The 23,057-nt window shown below is 38.8% G+C and overlaps 1 long non-coding RNA gene across 2 annotated transcripts; it reads left to right on the top strand.

The window, feature by feature from the left end:
* Positions 1-11,446: 11,446 nt before the first annotated feature.
* On the top strand, positions 11,447-21,369 carry LOC129347835 (uncharacterized). Of its 2 annotated transcripts, none has more exons than XR_008600116.1 (4): positions 11,447-11,696; positions 13,146-13,304; positions 14,244-14,548; positions 18,881-21,369. It is a non-coding gene; the product is annotated as an uncharacterized LOC129347835 (long non-coding RNA). The 2 variants fall into 2 exon arrangements; XR_008600115.1 differs by lacking the exon at positions 11,447-11,696 and adding an exon at positions 12,412-12,518.
* Positions 21,370-23,057: the final 1,688 nt, after the last annotated feature.

Genomic DNA, 23,057 nt, shown 5'->3' on the forward strand with positions numbered 1-23,057 from the left:
AAATGATAAAAACGAGACACAAAACGACAAAAATGAGACAAAACGGCAACACTGAGACACATAACAAGAACGAGACACAAAACAACAAAAACGAGACACAAAACGACAAAAATGAGACAAAACGAAAAAACTGAGACACAAAATGACAAAAATGAGACACAAATCATCAGCTCTGATCTCTGAACGTCTGAAGCCTGGAGCCCGTCCAGTCAGCTGGCTGCTCACTTATGCAAATCTGAGAAGCTGACGGACATTCCTGAGCATCAAATACCCCGAAACTGGAGCCGGCAGCTCGGACGGGGCAGTTCCACTATGCAGAAGGACTGAGTGTGGAGTGGCAGACACTCAGCGGTTTGGGGAGAAAATGACTTTACATTGCTGGTTAACCACAGCATGAACACTGCACATGTGTAATTTACTGAGGGCAAACAGTTTTACAGCGTGTTCTCCTGATGGGACACAACCACGGCTGAATTACTGCAGGCAGCGCTAACTGTTAGCCACACCACGCTAACCCACGGGGTCAAAGGTCAAGACAGTGTTTTCATAGAGACAGGCATGGTAACAGCAAATTCTGATTTCAGCTGAAAATGTTTGGTATACAATCTTCAGGGGGGGTCCTTGAGCCGAGAGATTTTCAGTAAAATAGAGGTGATTTAGAATGAAAAACATGCATAGAATTACAGAAGACTAGATTGTAATGAATAAGTTCATTTAATGAAAAGTTAACTTACTTTTTCTTCAATGTCTCACTGCATTTAGTCCTACAATTTTTACAGTTCTATAGGTCTTTTAACACTATTTACACTGGAGTTCTACACTGATCACCAAGTCACTTCTAATGTCACAGTTTCCTCTATGGCAGGGGTATTCAACTAAAATTCAAAGTGGTCCAGTCAGAGAAAATGTATTAAAGCAAAGGTCTGAAACATCATAAAGTCTGACTTCAATTAGTGCGATATATGTTGATGTAACCTAGAAGTTTTATTAGCCTGTGCATGTAATCAATAGCTGACCATCAAATCAAATAAATTCAGTACGGTTCAAAAACACTGACATTTACTAACAAATGACTTTTGATATAACTGTACATCTTAAAATTAAGTGCAGAACTTGAAAAAATAATGACTGAACAACCCAAACCAGCTTAATATACATCTTTAACAATACCTACATCTCAAAAAATGTAAACAATTGAACACTTTAACATTTTTTTTCCCTGTCTTGTTACTCCCCTTATATCCCTGCTGCTTAATGGGAGAACTGAGCTGCAGTTTGCCCTGCCACTACTTTCTGAATTGTGTATTGTGGTCTGAATGGTGTCAGGGTCGTTCTCAAACACATCTGGAGCTCATTGGTCAGTCTGGAACCATATTCAGTTTTGTCATGTTTGTTATGTTCATAGTTGAGAAAGGTGCCTCCAGTTGTATGTTGAGCCAAACATGGTCAGCATGTGCAGGACTATTTCCCTCTCGGTGTCGCTTTATTCATTTCCTTTTTTGTCTGTCTCTCACCTCTCAACTGTTTTCTGAACGAAGAGCTGTGATGTTTAGCAGCTGCAATGCAGAGACTTCATTGGCTGAGTAGCGTCACGTGGGATGGCTGAACTCGTACCTAATTGGTCTGTGTGTTTCCTGAGCTGCTAACTAATGCCGTAAACACTGGGAAAGCTTTGCCGGTTAAACAGAAGCGATTCGTCAAATTTAAAATCCCGTTACAATTTACTGATTACAGGTCCGGTCCGTATAAGACGGCGTCTGGGTCCGGATCCGGACCGCAGGTCCACCAGTTAGTGACCCCTGCTCTATGGAGTCAGCTGTGTCAGTTTTCTTTACATTTCCAGAACACTCTTTAAACACTATCAGTGATTCATTTTGCCCTGAGTCATGAGTCAAATACCCAGTGTTTTGTTAAATGACTCTAATGACTTTTCTCTCAACCAATTCCATCGGAACTTGTTTTTGACACTTTTATCTATTTCTAGCACCGATGACTCTTGATCTTTCGATAAAAACCTCATGATTCCACCGAAAACGATCCCAATAGCTCAAAATTCCAACACGAACATGCCGCCATGAATTGTAACAAAAGAATGCATCGAGCAATTTGATTGGTCCAATCGTTGGCAGCTAACCAATTTCGCCCAATCGCAAGGCCTTTTACAATGCAGCAGGAGCTAGACTGGTTCTCTTCGTCTGTTACGCTACGGGAGAAACGCCGAGCGCTTCTCAAAAACCGGGAGCAAGAGTAACAAAAATATACCTCAACCCCCCTAAAATTTTCTCAACGGATTTGGACGATTCACAGAAATGATCAATTTGAAAATTAAAATGGCGGATTTCCGCGGAACGGCGGAAAATTGCCATGCCTGTAGAGAACATCTGAATCAGCAGCTGTACAGGAGGAACACATTCAGACCGGTGCTATGAAGCAACCCAGAGGGTTTACAACCGACCCCACAAAAACACGACAACAGATAACAAACTGTAAAATGTAAAGAATAAATATCTGTCCTCTGGCCAGATTACATCTGTGGACACGCTGATCCCAGAAGAAGAGTTGTGTTTCTGCTTTCCATGATTCTTGACACAAACAAGACATAAAATGACCAAAATGAGACACAAAATGACAAAAATGAGACAAAATGATACGAAAAAGACACAAAATGACAAAAACAGGACCTAAAACGTCAAAAACAAGCCCTAAAATGACCAAAATGAGACACAAAATGAGAATTGATTTTAAAAAAAAAAAAACTTCGAGAAAAGACACCATAATGCACTTAAAATTTGTACAAAATAACATTGAAATTGTCCAAAACTACTGAAAAGCTCATCTACAACGGCTCAAACGTTGTTCAAATGATAAAAACCTCAATAAAATAAATGCAGCACAGCTCAGAAACAGAGAACAGAGGAGCAGGTTGTTGGAGATCCATCCAGCATGGTGAAACATCTACTGATGAGGAGCAGAGTAGAGAGGAAATATGGAGATAGCAAACATCTAGAGGAGGAGGAGATCATAGGAGCTCCTGGAGCTCCTACCATCACCAGGACCTGGATGACTGAGAACCTCCACAGAAGTATGAGGAGCTCAGAGTTTATCATCTGAGGAGACATGATAGTTCAAGGACTTTATGTTTTTGGAAAGTAAAGAATCAAAAACTGTTTCTCTTTTTCCTGGTTTCCATCATTCTGACAGAAGTCATCTCCGAGTTCTGTCAGTCCTTCATGTTGTTCTGGTTCCACAGATCTGCAGGACTTCAAACATGAACCACAGTGGAGAAAAACACGAGTGAGAAAGCGCCCTGGGTTCAGAGGGTTAACTTCATGTTTTAGTTGAGTGGATCAGAGGTCAGAGGTTAGTTCTGTCCTCAGATCAGCTCCTAAACAGAGCTGAGTGTTGGTCTGAAGCCTCCTCAGATGATGAAGCTACTCCAGTCTTCCTGCAGCTGTGATCTCTAACAACCTGAGAATCACACAGATGTGGAGGTGAATCCAGCTGTCAGCAGCTGCACAGGAGGCTGCTGTGTAAATAACCTGAGCGGAGCTGGACAGCAGCCAGCCTCTGGATGTGCTGACGGGGCTCTGAGTCGGACTCTGGGCCCCAGAGGGAGGGTCCGGTCTGGAGCACATTAGAGCAGCTGAGCCCCTAAAGCTGCCTGATCAGTCAGTCAGTGGATCTCTGATCACACAGAACCACCCAGAACCAGCACCTCCAGCACCTCCAACACGTCCAACACCAACACCTCCAACACCTCCAACACCTCTAACACCAACACCTCCAACACCAACAGCATCTCGTAGCAACAGCTAGCATTAGCCGCAGGCTAAGAGGCCTAGGTAACCTCTCAGTGTTAGCATTAGCCTAGCACCGTCAGCAGAATCAGCTCCAGCTGCTGACACCAACAGGTGAGTTATCCAGGAGTTTTCAGGTGAAACAGTATGTTGGTGTAAGATAGAGGAGTTTATTAGAACGTCAGCGTCTCTGGTCTGCTCAGACTGCAGTTAGTCTGTAATAGGTGGTTCATAATTCCAGCTCATTTTGGACAAATGTCAAATGATTTGAGTAACTTTGGACCATTTTTGACTGTTCTGACCAAGTTTAGAGTCACTTTATGCATTTCTAGCTCATTTTACCAAGTTTTTGTCATCTACATGTAGAGATCAAACTTGGCGTTTTGCCTGAATCTGACCCAGTATCTCCAAGGTTCTGGTCTCCAGAGTGAGTTTACATCATCCCACCCACAGACCCAGAGTGGAGGTTCTAACATAACTTTCCCACAGCAGCAGCTACTGTCAACAGGTCGGGGATCGAAGCTAAATCCTGCTGTCTTTTTAGTGCAGCTGGTATGCTTCTGGATCAGCAGCGTTGGGTGGGACCGACTGGCACGGGTCGCTGCTCCCCTCTCACGGGTCTTAACACCAAAAACAGGCTGCAGGCAGCTACAGGTGCAGCGAGTTCTGCAGCACCTCCAACAACAAACAACCCACAGACAGGAGGGACAGATGGACACCTGATCACCTCAACGCATAGGTACCTGGAGGATCATAGAACTCAGTGGGTCACTCAATGAAAATCAACCAAATCTGGATAAAAATTCCCCCAGAAAAAAACAGTCATAACAAACCAGGTCCAGTGTTCAGACCGAGACACCTGGATGGAAATAAAACTGATCTGGGGTCAGTTTTGACCAGAACTCAGATGTGTTTCTCCTCCTAAATGTCATGGTTCTATCTGCTGGACTGATGGAAATCCAGTAAAACAACATAATCCTACATTTTTGGTTCCCAGCCTTCCATCATCTCTCATCTCACAGCAGAGAATAAGCAGTAATGACCTGGATCAGAAATGTTCTGGCAGCAGAACCAGCCCAACAGCAGCCACACCCAGCTGTTAACACGAAACGCTGCAGATAAAACCACACAGTCGGACCAGAACCACAGATTCCACACAGAAAAACACACACTATGATCACAACTACTGTACAACACAAACTGTAGAACCTCAGAGAACACAGTTACATTCAAACTCACATCATTTAGTTTCAGTTCAGCTGCTCTCTAGGTATTTACTGCACTGAGACGTCACACATATTAAATAAAACTACACAAACTCACATTTCCAACAACGTCAGCTGTTTGTCTGTGTGGCAAAGTGTTGATGAGAAAATAATGTTGACTTTACATCAGATTTAAAGTTCCAACCAGCATCAGAATTATTCCTGAACACATCATTACAGACGCTTGTTCATATCAGAACCAGACATTTCCACACATCTGTACATGTTGAAGTAACGACAGCATGAAGACACACCAAGTTCTCCACCATCACAGTTCTCTGAAATCATCAGCGTTTTCTGCTCAGACGTCTCTGATGTGTCTGAAAATTTTAGACCATAAATTGTGGATATAGATCACAAAATCAGTAACAGTTTAGTTTCATATATGAAGTGTTGTCCGAGATGATTTTAAAATTTTGCCCATCAGCCTGCTTTCAGCAGGTTTTTCTTCACATTAAATCTGAGTCTGAACAGCAATATTTAAGGAATTATTAAAGATAAAAACCTGAAATTTTCTCTTATTTCTCATCATGTTGTTGATTCAGAATCTGTAATATTGGACAGATAGATCAATAAACTCTGATTATGGGTGAATTGAAAAATTAAATAGGTAGGTAGATAACACCGATCTTGTAGGCAGATAACCAACGATCTGATAGGTAGATAACAACGATCTGATATAATGTTAATAGAGACATGAGTCCTACCTTCATGTAGGAGCCGTTTGTCCTCCACTCTGTCCTGAAGCTTCATTAGGTCAACCTGTGGAGAAACTTTATCTTAGTCTTTTAAAAACGTCTAAAAAAAACTGTAAAAAAAAAAAAAAAAAAAAAAAAACCCATAAAGATTTTCGGCCTGATATCTGTTTGTATTGGATCCATTTTAGTGACTGATGTGAGTGAAAAACTAAAAAATTATTCAGGTGTCTGCAGGAGGAATTATCCTCATTTTACCTGCTGTGTGTCCTACATTAGAACAATCCAGGTGTTTTACTGTTAGAAATAACTTTACATGATCATTTCACATCATATAAAACTGTTCAATAATCCCAGAGAGAGGAAATCTGCAGTTACAACAAAAACAGAAAAATCAGTATGACATAAATAAAAGTACTGTTGATATTATACAGATTACTCCTCTGAATGTGTAAAATAATGATACTGCACCAGATTATTCTGTACATTAAAATAATGTATATAACAAATTTTCTTCTGTGAGTAGAAAATACTGATATTAAACAATGTTTTTAGAAATTCTGCTCCTGCACTGTGATTGAAATGTTATTAAAAGGATTGAATTCAGTGATGAGGATTTTATTTTACAGATTTTAGCTCATTGGGGAAATTACAAAAGAGATAAAAATCAGTAAGTCGTGTTTATTAGTTAATTTAAGTCTAAACAATAGCATTTGACCAAACACAGAAACTGAACTATAGTGTTATTATAAATACTTCAACTGCAAACATTAATTTAATCGGTTATTGAGGTGGAAGAATTTTAAGGTTTGACTGGATTGAACGGATCAAACCTGCTGCTTAATACCAGTTTAATTTGACAAGAAGGCCTCAGATCTGGCGGACATTTAGTCTAATGAGAACACTGAATTATACCTGCTGGTGCTCCCACAGTCCATCCGAAACAGCGTCTGAGGTTTTACCGTCAGTTTCCCGGTGTCACGGTCCGTTCCTCCCGCCTCTGTCTCTGGTCTATCTCGGGTTTCTCTCCGGTCCGTCTCCTCTCTGGCGGCTCTAAAATGGTCGCCATGCTAACGTTAGCTGTTAGCTACAGTTAGCTTTGTCCGCGGTGCAAAGTTCCAGGAATAAATCTGCTTTTTCTACACGTTTAACACCGGTGGTGTTTGTGTTTCCTGTCTTATTTCTCTGCCCCATCTCTCCTCGCTCCTTCCCCGCTGTGTCCCCGGTAGTTCCCCGGTTCACCGACTCTCTGCCGGTTAGCCGCTGCTAGCGCCCTCCCTGACCTTTAATCTCCTGCCACAGTTAAGGGGAAACTTAAGGGAAACTTAACTCAGCGATTCTCCTTATTTTAGTCATGCAAAACGGTAAAAACAAATTGGTACTGGTAAAAAAAAAAATAAAACTAATGTAAAACTACAATAATAATTACAATAATAATAAGACAAACGAATTTTTATGTATTGTGTGTATAGATAGCTAGATAGACTTTTTGTGTTTTTACTAATAAAATAAAGGTTTGCTAAATTTGACAATGAATTCACACAATATTTAGGCTTTAAAATGTCTAATATGGTTTTATATATTTAAAATCAGTTTCTCAAAGTTGCAAATCAGATACAAACCTCAGCGTAGTGACTAACAGATGTGATATGGGGAATTCTCCAAAAATGTGTTTGTTAAAACATACATTTGAGCTGATCGGGTTTTCGACTGCATGCTTTATGAAATAAGTTTTGAAATCCAAATGACTGAAGGCAAAGTTCCTCCAGGAGAATCCTGAGCTGATTCCAGGTCAGATCAGATTCTGGTTAGTCTGCCGCCTTGGAGACTCCGGATGAGAAGAAGATGGATGAAGTTTATGTGTAGCTTTCCCTCCTTACAGAATTTTATTTTGACTCTCATCCTGAAAAACAGTCGGTTAAATCACAGTTATCTGTGGTCAGATTCTTCTTTTTAATTCCAGATCTGAGCTGCTCCTCTTTGATCCTAAAACTCCAGTGACTCAACACATTTCCACAAAGCTTTAAATGTCAACAAGAAGTTTCTCTGCAGCAGCTTCCTGCTGTTATATACTCATACAGACGTCTTTTCACAGCGAATCTTCATCAATGCTGCAAACAAACCCTCAGGACGAATTATCACCCAGTGGGACATCATCTAATATAACCTGATAGCCAACGATCCGATAGGCGGATAACCAACGATCCGATAGGCGGATAATCAAGGATCTGATAGGTAGATAACCAACGGTCCGATAGGGGGATAACCAATGATCTGTTAGGTAGATAACCAACAAATCAGACTTCAGAAGTCGTGTCCTGGAGCCATCAGTCGTGTTTGGAGGTGAGGTTGTGTCCAGCTGATACCTGCTGACTTTAACTTAAATCCACGTCTTCTTGGTCTCCTGCTGGTTCATTAACGCCTCAAGACCTTCTGACTGTTTCAGACTTAATGTGACCAGACAAGAGTTGCAGGATTTAAAGTTCACTCACATTCTGCTGTAGAGGAAACAAACGCTCTGCTGTGTTTGTCTTTCTTTAAGCCATCACAAGCATCGTGGGTGGAGCTAAAAACAAAACAATAATAGTTTTATTGGAACACACAACACCACGAGCTCCAACAAACAGCTGCACATCTGTCCAGATGAAAACCTGTTTGCCAGTTAAGAACCTTCCATTCATCGTTCTGCTGGTTCCTCCATGTTTCCTTCCTCCATTTGATCTCTTTTAGAACCTAACAGTCTCTTTGTTAGCGTCAGGTTCCTTCTGCCAAACACTGATCCTTTCATCGCCAAGTCCATTAACACCAAAACTCTGCGAGCCGATTGTCACGTCTGATTGGAGGGGAGCCGAGGAGACGAGAGGACAGAGGTTCTAACAATCACTGGAGTAGAACCTGAAACACAGAACCTTCACCTGACAGTTACTGGACTAAAAATATTTACACATTATTCACAAAAATAACTACGTCTGAGCTACATTTCTACAGTTACAGAACCCTGCTGTCAGAGAAACAGTGGTTCTCTAATGGTTCTTCAGAGCTCAGTCACCAACTGAAGAACGTCTTCATTTAGAAGATGCTTCTTCTCGTGTACGTCATGTTTACTGGAGATCTTTGGTTCTTTGGCAGAAAGGAGCCTGAAATCAGAGCTGCAGCTGAACATTATTTTATTCTGGATGAGTCATTTGGATAAAACATCAGAAAACAGAGAAACGTTCATCACAGTTTCACAGAATCTGGAACATGTTGTGGAACAGTCTAGAACCCACATTATTTAATGTGTTCTAATGGAAGGAACCCAGAGACGCTGCAGGTTCTTACATTTGCAGTTCAGACATAAAAGTTCTTCAGCTCTGTGTCCAGCTGTCAGATCATTCTGTGTTTCTGGATTTCAGTTTGGATCTACAAGTTCATTAAAGGTTTTAGGTTCTATGTTCCTCTTTACACTGTCTGATGTTCTGTTTGTGTTCCTTGTCTGACTCATCTGTACTGAAAGAAGTAAAAAGGAACATTAATATACGTTCAACAACTCTTCATGTTCTTGTTGTTCAACCTGCACAGAATATTTGATTTAAAATGCTGGAAAAGAACAATTTATTTGGAAAAAAAAATACTCAAGAGCCATTTTTAAAAGGTTCTTTGCTGAACCAGAATGATGCACAAAGAACTATCTAGAAAATGGTTCCTTAAAGAATTTATTTTTGGTAAACTTGTTGGGACTTATGGTTCCATAAAGAAACTATTTTTTTATGGCAAAAGGCACCTTCAAGGGTACTTTAAAGAACAGAGAATAGAATAGCTTTATTGTCATCATGACGAAAATATAAAGAACCACCTTCTCAATTGTTCTTTGTAAAACTAAAAATGGTTCTTCTGCAGCATCACCACTTTGGGTTCCAGCATCTTTAATGTTGTACTTTCTGTAACCCTGGATTCATTTTGCAGGTTATCAGCATTATTTTCTGTATTAATGTTCCCTCAGACGTTCTGCTGGTTTCTTTAAGTTCAGAACCCAGCCGTGGTTCTAGGTGGACGGTCAGGTTCTCTTTCATGAGGTGGATGGAGCTCCACAGTGAAGAATAAATGCTCTCCCGATGACACTCTTACATAAGTCAGCCACAGATAATAAATCGTGACCCTTTTATTCCAGGAAACACATGTTGGACTGGATTACTGCATTCAGAGGAGAAGCTGAATTATTCAAGCAGCTGAAGATCGTTTCATCCTGGTTGGTTGGACATCAGACTAGCCTGAGGGCCAATAAAGCTGCATGGATGTGGACGTTTCAAATGTGTCAGAGTTTCATGGAAACATGGAAATACTCTGAAATATTTCTGTCTGTGTTTCTGAGAATCTAATGAATCAGCAAACTGAACTATTTATAGACTAACAACACTTTTCTCTGTTATTTTAGTTCAGTATTTTTAAAGAAATGTAAAAGAGATGCAAGTTCATGAAAATAAACTGTAGTAGAGGAGGTTTGTAATGTTTTATTGTAATTATGTTTTAAAAAGGCCATACTTTCATGGTAATATTTTATTTTTATTGGTAATTTCATTGTGTTATCATTTATGAATCTTAATATTTCAACCCTCCTGTTGTCCTCATTTACAGGCACCAAAAAATATTGTTTCCTTGTCAGAAAAAAATCCAAAAATTCAGCAAAAAAATTCCCCAAGTTTATTAAAATTTGCAAAATCTTCAGGAAGAAAATTACAAAAATTCCTTAAAAGTTTCCCTTAAAAGTTTTATTTTTTTAAAAAAAATCCCCACATTTGGCAAAAAATTAACATTTTAAAAATAATGTTAAAAAATAAATATTTTCAAAAAATGAATAAAAGTCTCAAAAAAAATCCTAAAAATATCTGAAGTGATTCCATATATATCAGTAAAAGTTCTAATATTTTCTTGAAGAACATTCACATAAAAATCTACCAAAATCCAGTGAAATTCACTGGATTTTGGTTGATTTTTTTCTGAATGTTCTTAAAGAAACATTTTTTTTAACATTTCTTTCTTCCGCCAAAAAATTTTCTAAAATTTCCCAAAAATGTTGAAAATGTGGAAGTTTTCACTGTGAAAATATGTATATTTTCCCCCTACATTTTCAAACTTTAAAACGGGTCAGTTTGACCCGCAGGACGACACGAAGGTTCACTAAACGTGATTATCTTAGTTGTTGTTGTTTTTTAAAGTAAATCTATTGTTAACGTTCTTTGTATTTTCAGTCATTCATTCCAGACTGAACTCTGACTTTGACATGAACTGATTATTTCTAGTCACTATTTTCAATCAAGACATGGTGACTGTAGAACATTCATAGGTTTAGAGTTTGTTTTTTAAAAGTGCTGCTCACACCCTCAGGCTTCCCAAAGCGGCCAATCAGAAGACAGGATATCAGCTGTTCTAACAGTGAAATAAATCCTGATGTTTCTGAACTGTGAATCACTCAGAGCTGCTTAGAATGAAAATCTGAGGCTGAATGAGCGTCTGGTGTCCTTTAACTCAGTGATTCAGCTGCTCTGATCCCTGCAGCCAATGGAAAGACAATGTGTCCAGCAGGTCCAATAAAGTCTCACAGTGGTTCGGTAAACAGAGCCTCCATCAGTATATTATGTCACCGTTTAGCAGCTGATAAAAGCATTTGGATGGATGTGGAGCTCCGGGCGGCTGGAGGATCCTCACCTCATCTGGAGTTTGGCCGGCTGCAGGGAAACTGTGGGCTGCAGAAGATCAGGATCAAAGCTGCTGGAAAAACCATCGAGACAGAGAAGAGGAGCGAGGGGGCGGCGATCACATTAATACTGCTCTTTACTGCTGTGAACTGTTCAAATTAAGAGCTCAGGTTTCATGGCAGCAGCTCACTGAGAGGCTCCTCTTCAACCCCAGAAGATTCAACGTTCCATCAGTCCCACTTTAACCCTGGTGTCGTCCTGCAGGTCAGATTGATCCATTTTAAATTTTGAAAATGTGGGGGAAAAAACTACTTTCACAGTGAAACTTCTGATGTCCACATTTTCAACATTTTTGGGAAAATTTTCAATATTTTTTGGTGGAAAAAAAAGAAATGTTTCTTAAGAACATTCACCAAAAAATCAACAAAAATCCAACACATTTTGCTGGATTTTGGTTGATGATATCTTCCTATCATGTGTCCTTTAAAATCAATTATTGTGTTCATTCATTTAAAACTAAAATTATATTGAGGAACTTGATGAAAACACATAACAGGTAGTAAAAACACCTTCAGCTGTAAAGATTCACTCCTGCCCACTGTTCCCTCTAAGCTGTGTGTGTGCACAATTGCGCACTGCTGACACGGTCTCTGCGCACAGAAAATCTGCGCACAAAAAAAAATCCAACCTAAATTGTAAATAAAATAAACACGTAACAATTCATTCTGTGCTACTTTTCAGTGTGAGTCAGTGAGTGACCGGTGACTGGCTGCTGCAGCCAATGATGCGATTCACATACGTATTTACCATAGACTGTATATAATGGTATTTACGCAGCTAATCAACGTCAGGCGTCCTTATGTGCAGCCACCATTGTTGTCATAGATATGAATGAGTAGATAGGACACGCCCCTTTGAGCTGCGTACTACAGCGAGGCTAAGCTAGTGGGGCAAAGTTTCAGTGCATTCCGTTGATGCAGACGGCGTGAAAATGGAAACAAGTAGTATGCCGGCTCACTGTGCTGCATACAGTTACACACTACGTCGTACGATTGAGACAAGGAAACTTGGAATGACTTTTCATAGGTAAGAATAGTTTTGGGCTCTTTTTTCATTATGAAATCTTGTTGAGAGCTTCCAGTCTATGAGAGCTAACTAGTTAGCCACTAGCAAAACACTAAGGCGAGCTAGCAGCTTGACAACCAAATACCAGACGATTAATAGTAGCTGTAGTATAGTTGTACAAGCAGTTGTAGTAATACTAAAAGTACAAGCAGCAGTAGTATAAACAGCTGTCAGAGTCGTAGAAGTAGTATCAGCATTTGTAATAGTATTACAAGTTGTAGTAGCAGTGCCAGTATCAGCAGCAGTAGTTAGTGTACCAGCACTACTACTAGTAGTAGTCGCATTGCTATTACTACCACCAATACTACCAATAGTAGTTATAAAGCCTAACTCATGTATATCCAGATTACCATCTATGTTCTTCCTCCAAACCCATTTTATGATTGGGATTACAGGCAGTTCTTTAGGACTGCTCTCAAATAATTGAAATGTTACTAAACAAGGTTATACTTATCAAATTAAATAGCTCTGGTCTCCAGTATATTGGCGAATTCGGTTCTTTGTACTTAATTTATTAGCATGATTTCTTTTTAATATGTTGTGTACAGACTTAATTACTTCTCTGTCTACTTTTCTTACTCCATGTAGGTTTCCCAGAGACTATGGGTTGAGGAGGAAGTGGAAGTTTGTCGGCTTAGACCTGGTGTCATTCCATCAGTGTTAAACTTCCCGGCTCATCTTGGAAGAGTACGTGCCAGAAAGACCACAACCAAGCAGCCTTGAGATCTTAGGCAGCGTCTCCCTGAGGTGGGTGTCGACGGTGTTCACAGTCAGGTCTGTGGTAATCCTGTCAAAAAACAAAACAGAAAAAAATCTAGATTATAAATCAACATGTAACCAAAGCACTCTGTGTATAACGCCATAGTATAGGATGTAGTTCAGAAAATGTCAAAGTATAGTATGCTTTACTCAAGAATAACATAGTATGGCCTGTAGTTCATAGTACAGCATGTTGGCAAGAAAAAAAAAACAAAACATAAATAATTATGTGGTTCAAAAAGTGCAAAATGATAGGATGTTGCCTAAAATTGTCATGTATGATATGTGGTTCAAAAAATGTCATAGTGCAGTATATTGTCAAAATAGTATGTTATTCAAGAAAACATCAGAGTATAATATGTCATCTAAAAAATGCCATAGAATAATAATTTCATTGCACAAGTAAAAGTATAGTAACTTTTAAACTGTTCGAATTCTTATATGTTGCTAAAAAAACAAAAAAAAACTAAAACAAAAAAACATCACAGTAATATGTCACTTAAAAAAGCCTATAGTATAGCGTGTTGCCCAACAAACATCATAGTATAGCATGTCGCTCTAAAAATGTCACAGTTTAGCCTTTAGTCCACAGCTGTCAGTAGGTGAGGAGCAACACAAAAACAGTCCAAACGCTGGTTTCCAGAGGCTTAGATGAGAATTTATTTGAAAGAGTAAGTTTACAACAACACAACATGTGAGGGGGTTAAAAGCAAATGGGTGTTAGTAAAATAAAAATAAATAAACAGAACTAAAAGTGAACTTCATGTTGACATTGATGGGCATTCCAACCAGGAACAAAGTAAAAGATAATCAATAGGAAAAAAACCTCTTCCTGTTCACCTCTTAAAACCCCAAAACACACCTCAGTAGCAGCCTAAACTAAAACTACCAATGGGTTCCCTGTTTTCCTTTGTGAACAATTCAAAGGTCCCTCTCTATCTCCCCACACATCCACCAACCACTGGAACACATCTCCAAAGTTCTGCTGGACCAGCTCAGCTTCCCCTCAGAAGAAGTGCCGCCACCTGCCAGATGAAGGAGCCTTTTGAGAGGCAGCTGGCATCGTGATTGGACTGTACTTTGGTCTGTTCCAATCCAGCTTCAGCTCCAGAGACGGCAGGCGGGACGAGTCAACGGAGGCCTGGTGGACGAAGGCATGCAGCTGAGTACAATCCAGAAAACAACAGAGGAGGAATGCAGCAGCCCAGAGCCAGAACAACCAGAGTAGCATGGTATGTCTCTTAGAAAACATCATAGTATAGCCTTTGGTATGAAAAAAACACCATCATATACATCGTATATTGTACAAATAACAAGTCAAAGGAAAGAGACATACATTGTAGAATTGTAGTAATTGTGGGCTGACTGATTTACTGATTATCAGTATTTTATTTTTTACTGATTTACTGTAATAAATACATTTAAAAATGGCGCTACTTTGGCTCTGAACCTTTATCTACCTGTGGTCACTCTGTCTTCTGGAGTGATTTGATTGGTTATACGTCACAAATAAAACTCCTTTAACTTAACATCTATAAACAAAACAAAAGCGTATCAACAAAGTTTTCTGTTAGAATTTGTGTTCTTCTAAGTTTAACTCCAAGATTTTAAATACTTTCATTTACTGCAAATGAATATCTACTCCAAATGTCTCACTAATAATCATTATCAGCCCTAAAAACCCACAAAACACCCCTCTATACTGGACCACACTTAGTACAGTCCGGTTCCCCCTTCTATAAATCTGCTTGGAATCTTCCACTTCCTGTTTGTCAAAGTGGCCTTCTACCTGGACAGGTTTTGTTGGAGCTCATGCAACAAACATTTTGGGTAACTGCACTTTAATATGGATGGATGACACTGAATTAGAGTCTGTTTTAATGAGACTGAGTTCAGATGTGTAGCTTTGTCATTAAATAGTAAATTATTTCTCAGAATTCACAGAGAAAAGTCTGAAATGTTTGCTAGGTTAGCGTCCCACATGTTCTTTGGCTCAGCTAAAGCTAACTCTCTGCAACTTCTGGATCTCTTGAGTTGCTTGTTGTTAAAATATCTTGCTGGAGTTGCTGAACCTCAGAAAGTCTGAGATGTTTGTTCAGAATAAGCTCATTCTCAAGTCTGATCTGAACTGTCCTCTTTTGTTTGAACTTTCCCTAAACTTAGGAGTTAATGACAGAGCAGCACATCCAGACTCAGTCTCATTTATGTAGAGATTAAACTTCAGTGTCATTCATTGATGTTAAAGTGCAGTTTTTCAAATGTTTGTTGCACATGCTCCCGACCAAACCAGTCCAGGTGGAAGACGATGTGAAGAGAAAGCTCCAGAGGATGAATATATCACACATTTACATTGGAAATTAATGTCCTTTAATTAGACATTGTCATGCAAAAGTTGGATTTCCCTTCAATGATGTTCAAATCTTTGTTGAGTGTTTTGTTGATGTTGGTTTCTAAATGTTTTCTGACACTCGGCCCCAAAGATTAAAACCTTTTACGGCTCACAAGCTGCAACAATTCACACATTATCAACTATGTTTCTGACTAAACTAAGATAAAAAGTGAAAAACTGCCTGATTCCTGCATCATGAATGTAAATCTTTTTGGTTTTTATGACAGTAAACTGAATATATTTGGGTTTGACATTTTATAAACCAAAACAAGAAATGAATTACTGGAGAAAACGACAGATTAATGGACAAAGAAAATGTGTTTTCCAACATATATGGCTGAATTACTCCAACATTACAAGATACATGCAATTTAAATTCTATTTTATTTATATAATGCCAATTACAGGTCAAATTGTCTCAAGATGCTTTATTTTTCTATTTTTTTGTCATACTTAAAATATGACAAAGTAAGAAATTTAAAGCTCTTGACTAATCCAATTTATTATTTGGTTTTTAAGAGATTAATTGACAAAATAACTTTCTCCACTAAAACTAATAAACATGAGGTCAAATAGAAGGAAGAGTTTTAAATACTGCAGTCCCACGACGACTAGAATAAAGTTTGTCAACAAAAACTAAATCTGCTGGTGGATTCCATTAAAGTCCTAATAAATGATAATAAAGTGTGATACTAAAGGTTTGTGGTGCTAAAAATCTCCAAATAAAGATATGAAGTTGAACATCTGGATGGAGGTTGATAAAAGTTGATCTCCCTTCATTTCTGTGGAGCGACTCCATGGATTTTATGGATGGTGGTTAAAGACCTGCTCTTCTAGTCGTCTTCCTTCTAGTCGCTGTAAAAAGTCAGTCCATCCTGGCCGACTTCAACACCTCTTCATGACAACTTGCTCTGCCTCGGACCTGGTGGAAACTCCAGAAACTGGGGAAAACCTGTGGAGACTCGAAGAACTCGTGGAGACTCGAAGAACTCGTGGAGACTCGAAGAACTCGTCGGGCGGGGGAAGGTGTGGTGGGTGGTGGGGGAGTAGAGGGGGGAGGCCGCCACCCACCTCCCCGCCTACTCTCCGCCCTGACTCCACCCAGACTCCTCCTTGGCTCCACCCATGTGGTCACTTCGGGAACTACGATGCCAAAGGGACGACGAATTTATATTTTTTCATCTGAGTTAAGGATTTGCCTGTGGAGCTGCAGGTCGCTGGTTCAAGACCAGACCCTTCTTAAATTTATTGAAAATCCTGACAAAGACAAAGAAAGAAAAAGGCCAGTGGCAGGACTCGAACCTGCGACTTTCCATTTGGGAGTCTGTCTTCTTACTCCCTGAGCTACTCGCTCAGATACTAATTTTTCTTTTTTTTGCGCATTTATCATCTATTTTTTGTCGTTTTCGAGTTTTTTTTTTAACTCGAGTCTCGACTCGACCGTTTTTCTCAGGAGGTTGGACTTCAGCCTTTGAGCTGGAGGGTTGAACCCTCAGTTCCAAGACTTTCCAAAGCCTCCACACCTCCCGAGTCCTCAGGACCTGAGCTTTCACACAGTCTGAGGGCTGAAATTTTCTAAGTCCCACAGTAGTTCTCAGTTAGATTGAACCTTCAGACAGTCTGAGGACTGAAATCTTAAAAGTTTCTCAGTACTTCTCTGTTAGTTTGAACTTTCTGGTTAACAGAAGCCTTAAAACTTGTGACCATGAGTCTTGATTTCACATTTAGATCGTCCATCTGAGTTCTTCTCAGACCTTCACCTGTGGGTTTTTTAGAAATCCTCAACAAACTTTGATTCTCTTCACTGAACAGTAAAGTTTGTGGAGATCAGAAGGTAACATTAGTTTGATAAATGCCTTCAACTACTAGTAGACTTTATCTGGAAATCAGTTTTCTGAAATGAGTTCTTAGTAAATCTGTCCACAATCAAACCAAGAACATAGAAAGAGGAAATGTTTGAAGAAACAACTTGATGTTTTCATTTCAGACTAGACAACACTTTAATACCTTTATCTGTTGTTGCTCTTTTGATCATTTTATTGTTTCTTCTGTTTAATTTGATCTTCTAAAGTTTAACTGGTGTCTTTTCAAATGTTTTATCTTTAGTTTGATTCTTCTTAAATGTTTAGTTTTGCTCTTTTCTCACCTTTTATTTTGTTCTAATGTCTGATCTGATTTCGAAATGTTTTGTCTTTTTAATGTTTGTTGTTTTTTCAAATGTTTTATCGGCTTGTTTGAAAAATTTCCTTTTCTTTCCCAATGTTTAATTTTTCAATTAAATCTTTAAGGTTTTTCTTTTTAAATGTTTTATCACCTTTTAATGTTTTTCTTTTTTAATGCTTCATTTTATTTTCTGTTTAATTCCTATTTAAAGTTTTATTGTCTTTAAGATTTAATTTTCTAATTAAACATTAGATTTTTTAATTAAATGTTTTGACTTTTAAAGGTTTATTCGTCTAATTAAATGTTTTGTATTTTTCTAAATGTGTAATATTCTTGTTTAATTGTATTTTTTAAATGTTTATCTAAAATATTTCATCTTTAATGTTTAATATTTTTAAAAAATTTTGTTTAATTTCATAATTACATGCTTTGTATCTTCCGTTTAATCATCAAATTAAATATTTTGTCTAATATAATTTAACTGTATTTAATGTTTAATTTTCTTTTTAAAAGTTTTATTATATTGTGTTTTTTTCCTTTGATTTAATTGCTTTTTTACTGTAGTTTATTTCTTTAATTATCAAATTAATGTCAAGATTTTAACCCCAACCTTAAAAATGAAACAAGCTCTTAAATCACAATGAAAATACTTCTGTTGTCACAATCATGAGTTAGTCAATTATTCAGTTTATCAATTCAACTTTATTTGTTTAGCACCTTTCATACAGATTACAAAACTAAACAAGCAAAGAGAAAAAACTATGCTAAAACTCTTATTAAAACTCAAAAACAAACAAAAAAAAAAGATTTAACATGGTAATAAAATAATAAATTGTGTTGTGTCCAGGGGATGGAGGGAGTTTATTGAAGTCTTCTTGGGCTCACATGGTAAATCATTTAAAATATAAACTTGATATTCAGTCTAAGGAAACTGGAAACTGCAGAGTGACAGAAGAACCAACAATATCTCCCGTTTTCTCCTTTAATGAGTCGACTCTTCTTGTGCTTTCAGACCAAAGAACTACAGACTCTTCACAACCTGCTCAAACTCTTGGTACAGGACCTCACCACACGGGTCAAGAAGGTTTCCATCTCATTTCTACTCTGAAGCTCACCTTCTCCTGCTCAAACTGCTGACAAATGTTTCTGCTGCTCTAAAGTCTGGTCTCCAGAACTTCCTAAAAACTCTCAAAGTCTCTTCTGCTGCAGGTTGCTTTGTAGAACTGTTCCAGAAAACCTCACTAAACCACATGGAGGGGCCTCAAGATAGTCGTCCAAATGAAACCATACAAAAACCAAACTAGCACAACCCAAACGCTAAAGTCTCCTGCAGCCTACCAGAGAACCTCTGAGAACAGAGAATCAGGACAGGAACTCTTACCTTCTGGACAACCAACGTTGGTTCTCAAACAAGAATACAGAATGTGTCTGACCAAAAACCTCTGAAGACTCACTACAGCCAAGATAAAGACACAACTCAGCTGCACCAAATCCACTAATCACCGCACACATTAGCACCATGTGCTAACTGTGGCTAAACAACCACATTTACCAAGACAACTATCCAGTACAAAGCCCTAAAACACACCAAGAAACACATTAAAGACGATTTTACTGCTGGAAGCTGCAAGCCAACGCCTAAAGAACAAACTAAAGCAATGGAGCCAAACCAGGTCCAGTGGTGAAGAGAAGCAGAGGAAATGTTTGTCTGCAGCTAAATAAAGCAGGAAGACACTGAGCTGCTCAGGTGTTCCTGATAACACCAAGCAGCCACCTGGACAGCCAATAGGAACACAGCTTCCTGGAAGTCCAGAGGGCGGGGTTAGTCAAGGAAATTTAGTTTAAAGTTGAAGCAGAAAGTTAACAAAGAAAGTTGAAAACCACCTTCTGATCCCTGAAATCTCTGAGTTTTCACACAAAGAACACCTGAACATGTCAAACTGGTTCCATAGTAGAACCATCATTGTAAAAACGTCATAGTATGGTGTGTTGCTCAAAAAACATTAGGACCCGGCTGTCAGGGGACAAACATGTAAGAAACATGAGAACAGAGAGAACCCAACCAGTAGGTCACAGTTTATCATCATCTAATCATCTCCTGAAGTCCATATGGTGAGAGACATCAGTATCTGGTTGTTCATTTACTAGAGGATGCTTATAATCATGCTGATGTGGTCTGTACTCTACAGTATTTTAGTGACTCAATAAATGCCTAAGTTGTTTTTTTTTTAAATGTTTTTTAGTTTTTAATAAACATTTAACAGCCTGTATGTAATCAATAAATGGCCTTTGCCTATCTTAAGAAAAATTCACTCAGAACTCTAATATGTTAACAGTACTAAATAAATCAATAAATACATGCATACACACAAAAATAAGTTAATACATTAACTGTGTTAAGATAAGATTTAGATATAAAAAAAGTTGTTTATGTTTTTGCAGAATCCAGTATTGCTCACTGGTTAGTCATTACATTTTATTAGTTTGATTTCACTGTTTAAAATGATGCCACCTCTTTTCAGGCAGAACCTGTGATAATAAAACAATACAAAATTTTTAGTTCCGTGTTAATAAAGCACTTAAAGCTTTAAGTATGGCTAAATGCTTTTTTCAAAATTAAATATATCACTCCTTAGGTGGTAGTGGCCCCAAGTTCAGTAAAGTTGGAAAGATATTCACAGATTGGGACTTCCAGCATCAATAACTCATTAGATATAGGTTGTCAAAACATAAACGGTGCCTCTTTCCCATTGTTGCAAGGCAGACAATGTGCTACAAGCCCAGTTTTATCAAAAGTAGCTGTCTTTCAAGCTACAGGAATAACATTGGTGTCTATGGAGTGAACAGGGTCCGTCTGCAATTTGCAAAACCTCTGCAACAGTAAAGAGAGACAAATATTCAATAACTTCACTCTTATACATTGTAGTGTCACTAAAATCACTGCAGCCTTCAACTGGCTCCTGTTGACAAAGTGTTTTAACAGAAATGTAAATGCTGTAATTTGATTCTTTTAATGAACCATGTAACTTGAATGGATGTGATGCTGGTGTGACCACAGTGCACACGTCTGATGTTGCTCACAGTGGTCCAAGGGACGCTCAGGGAGTTTGTGTGTTTGCTCAGACTCAGGAAAAATTACAGGGAACATTGCTCCTGGGTACTTTGTTAGTTAAACAGAATTAATTAGAACATGTCAAACTCAAAAGGACACAAAAGCAGTCTAGTATTTGGACATTTAATCTAATATTTGGTCCTCCTGTATTGTAACACTGAGAGGTGTTTTTTTTAAATTTAGTTTTCAGTGTTTCTGAAATTGAGGCATGAAAACATTTTGCTGGAATTTTGGAATCTCTGCAGCTTTTTCTCTCCTGTTAGAGACTTTAGTGTTTAATATTGTTCTGACTGGCATTTCTCACTTGTTTTAATCTTTTTTTTACCCTCCTGTGTGTCTGCGCTGTAAAACTCTTTCAAACTTTCAAACATTAAAGGCTCCATAAAAAGAGACAGCTGGTGTTCTGGTCTTCGTCCTCAGCAGCTGGAGGAGGATCCGGCTATCGGTCGTCTCTCTAAGGGTTCCTGAAGCTTCCTAGTCACACCTCGTCATCATGGCTTCTCCCACAACGCTGCTTTTCCCATCAGTCTCCCCCTATCCCAACCCTTCATCATCATCTTCATCACCATGGTTCTTCTGCTCCACATCCTCACAGCTCCTTCATTTACCGATAACTGATCAATAAGAGGACTGATAACTGTTTCAACTTCCTCTGATCCAATGATTACATGATTCATCATTTGGTTTAAAATACAGAACAAATCCTCAGTAAAAGGCTTGTTTGGTCCAAACATTCAGTTTACTGTCAGATAAGAGCCAGAAAAATCTGAATGATCTGTAAATAACAGCAGGAAAATCTACAAACTCTCAAATCGAAGGAAGTGTTTAAGTCAAGAAAAAATGCTGCTTCTGACTGCTTCTACTAACATAATCATCAATCTAATCATCTAATCATCAATGAGCCTTTCAACACCATTAGCTAACACAATGTAGCATTAGAACACAGGAGTGATGGTTGCTGGAAATGTTCCTCTGTACCTCTATGGAGATATTCCATTAAAAATCAGCTGTTTCCAGCTACAATAGTCATTTACCACATTAACAATGTCTACACTGGATTTATCATTCATTTAATGTTATCTACATTGGGAAAAAAAAATGCTTTTCTTTCAACAATAAGGACATTTCTACGTGACACCAGACTATTGAACGGTGGTGTCGGTAGGTGGCACCAAGGACCTTGTCTAAGGGTCCTTCACTGGACCATGACCAGGATCTGAACCACCAGGCCAACCGTCCCCCATGCTAAAGTCAGTGGTTTTTGTTTGTTTGTTGTTGCACCAATAAAAACTGAAATCAAATCAAAGTGAGGACAGTAAAAAGCTATGGAGTGGAACCAGAACAATGTTCTCATCATGGTTGGACTTCAGACAACCAGTTTAGATCCAGAACATCACATGGAGGTTCCATAAAAGGCTTTTAGTGTGTTTCTGTTGGTTCTGAAGCTTCATGTAGCTGCAGATGATCAAACCTGAAGGCTTCACTAGCAAGCAGAGATCCAGAAGGTCTGGACATGAAGCTGGCTGCTGGTTCTAAAGTTAAACATGTAGGAGAACCAAAGTTCTTCAGGTAGTTAAAGGTGCTGAGAGAAGCGTCTGTTTTAGGGTTTAATGTCAAGGAGGAACTGAAGACAGAAGCTTCTGTTGGTGAGGATTCGGCTCATCAGCGAACCACCTACAAATGTTTTTTTAGGCAAAGACGCCGACAGCAGCTCATTAATCATAGCCGCTAAATTTAGCCTGACATGACATCATCTCCAAGGCGACCTCCAACAGCTCCAGACTCTGTTGGTTCGTGTCTTCACTTAAAGTTCTGCTTCAGACAGCTTCAGGATGAGCTTCTAAACCACCAACATGGAACCAGAGGAGCTGATGCTGCTCCTAGAACTTCTTCTTCATTATTATTTTTATTTGTTGTGTCCTCAGCTCTTATTGGTTTTCCAGCTCCAATCACACATGTCTCTCAGCTACAGGAAGTGACCTCGGACCCTCCACAGTCTAAAAATAAAGGGGTTGAATGAGGTGAAGGTCCAGATGCTGGAGTCAGAAGGCAGCCATCAGTCACTTTACAACCAGCA

This window comes from Amphiprion ocellaris, chromosome 21 (assembly GCF_022539595.1).
Source record: "Amphiprion ocellaris isolate individual 3 ecotype Okinawa chromosome 21, ASM2253959v1, whole genome shotgun sequence".
Classification (NCBI taxonomy): Eukaryota; Metazoa; Chordata; class Actinopteri; family Pomacentridae; genus Amphiprion; species Amphiprion ocellaris.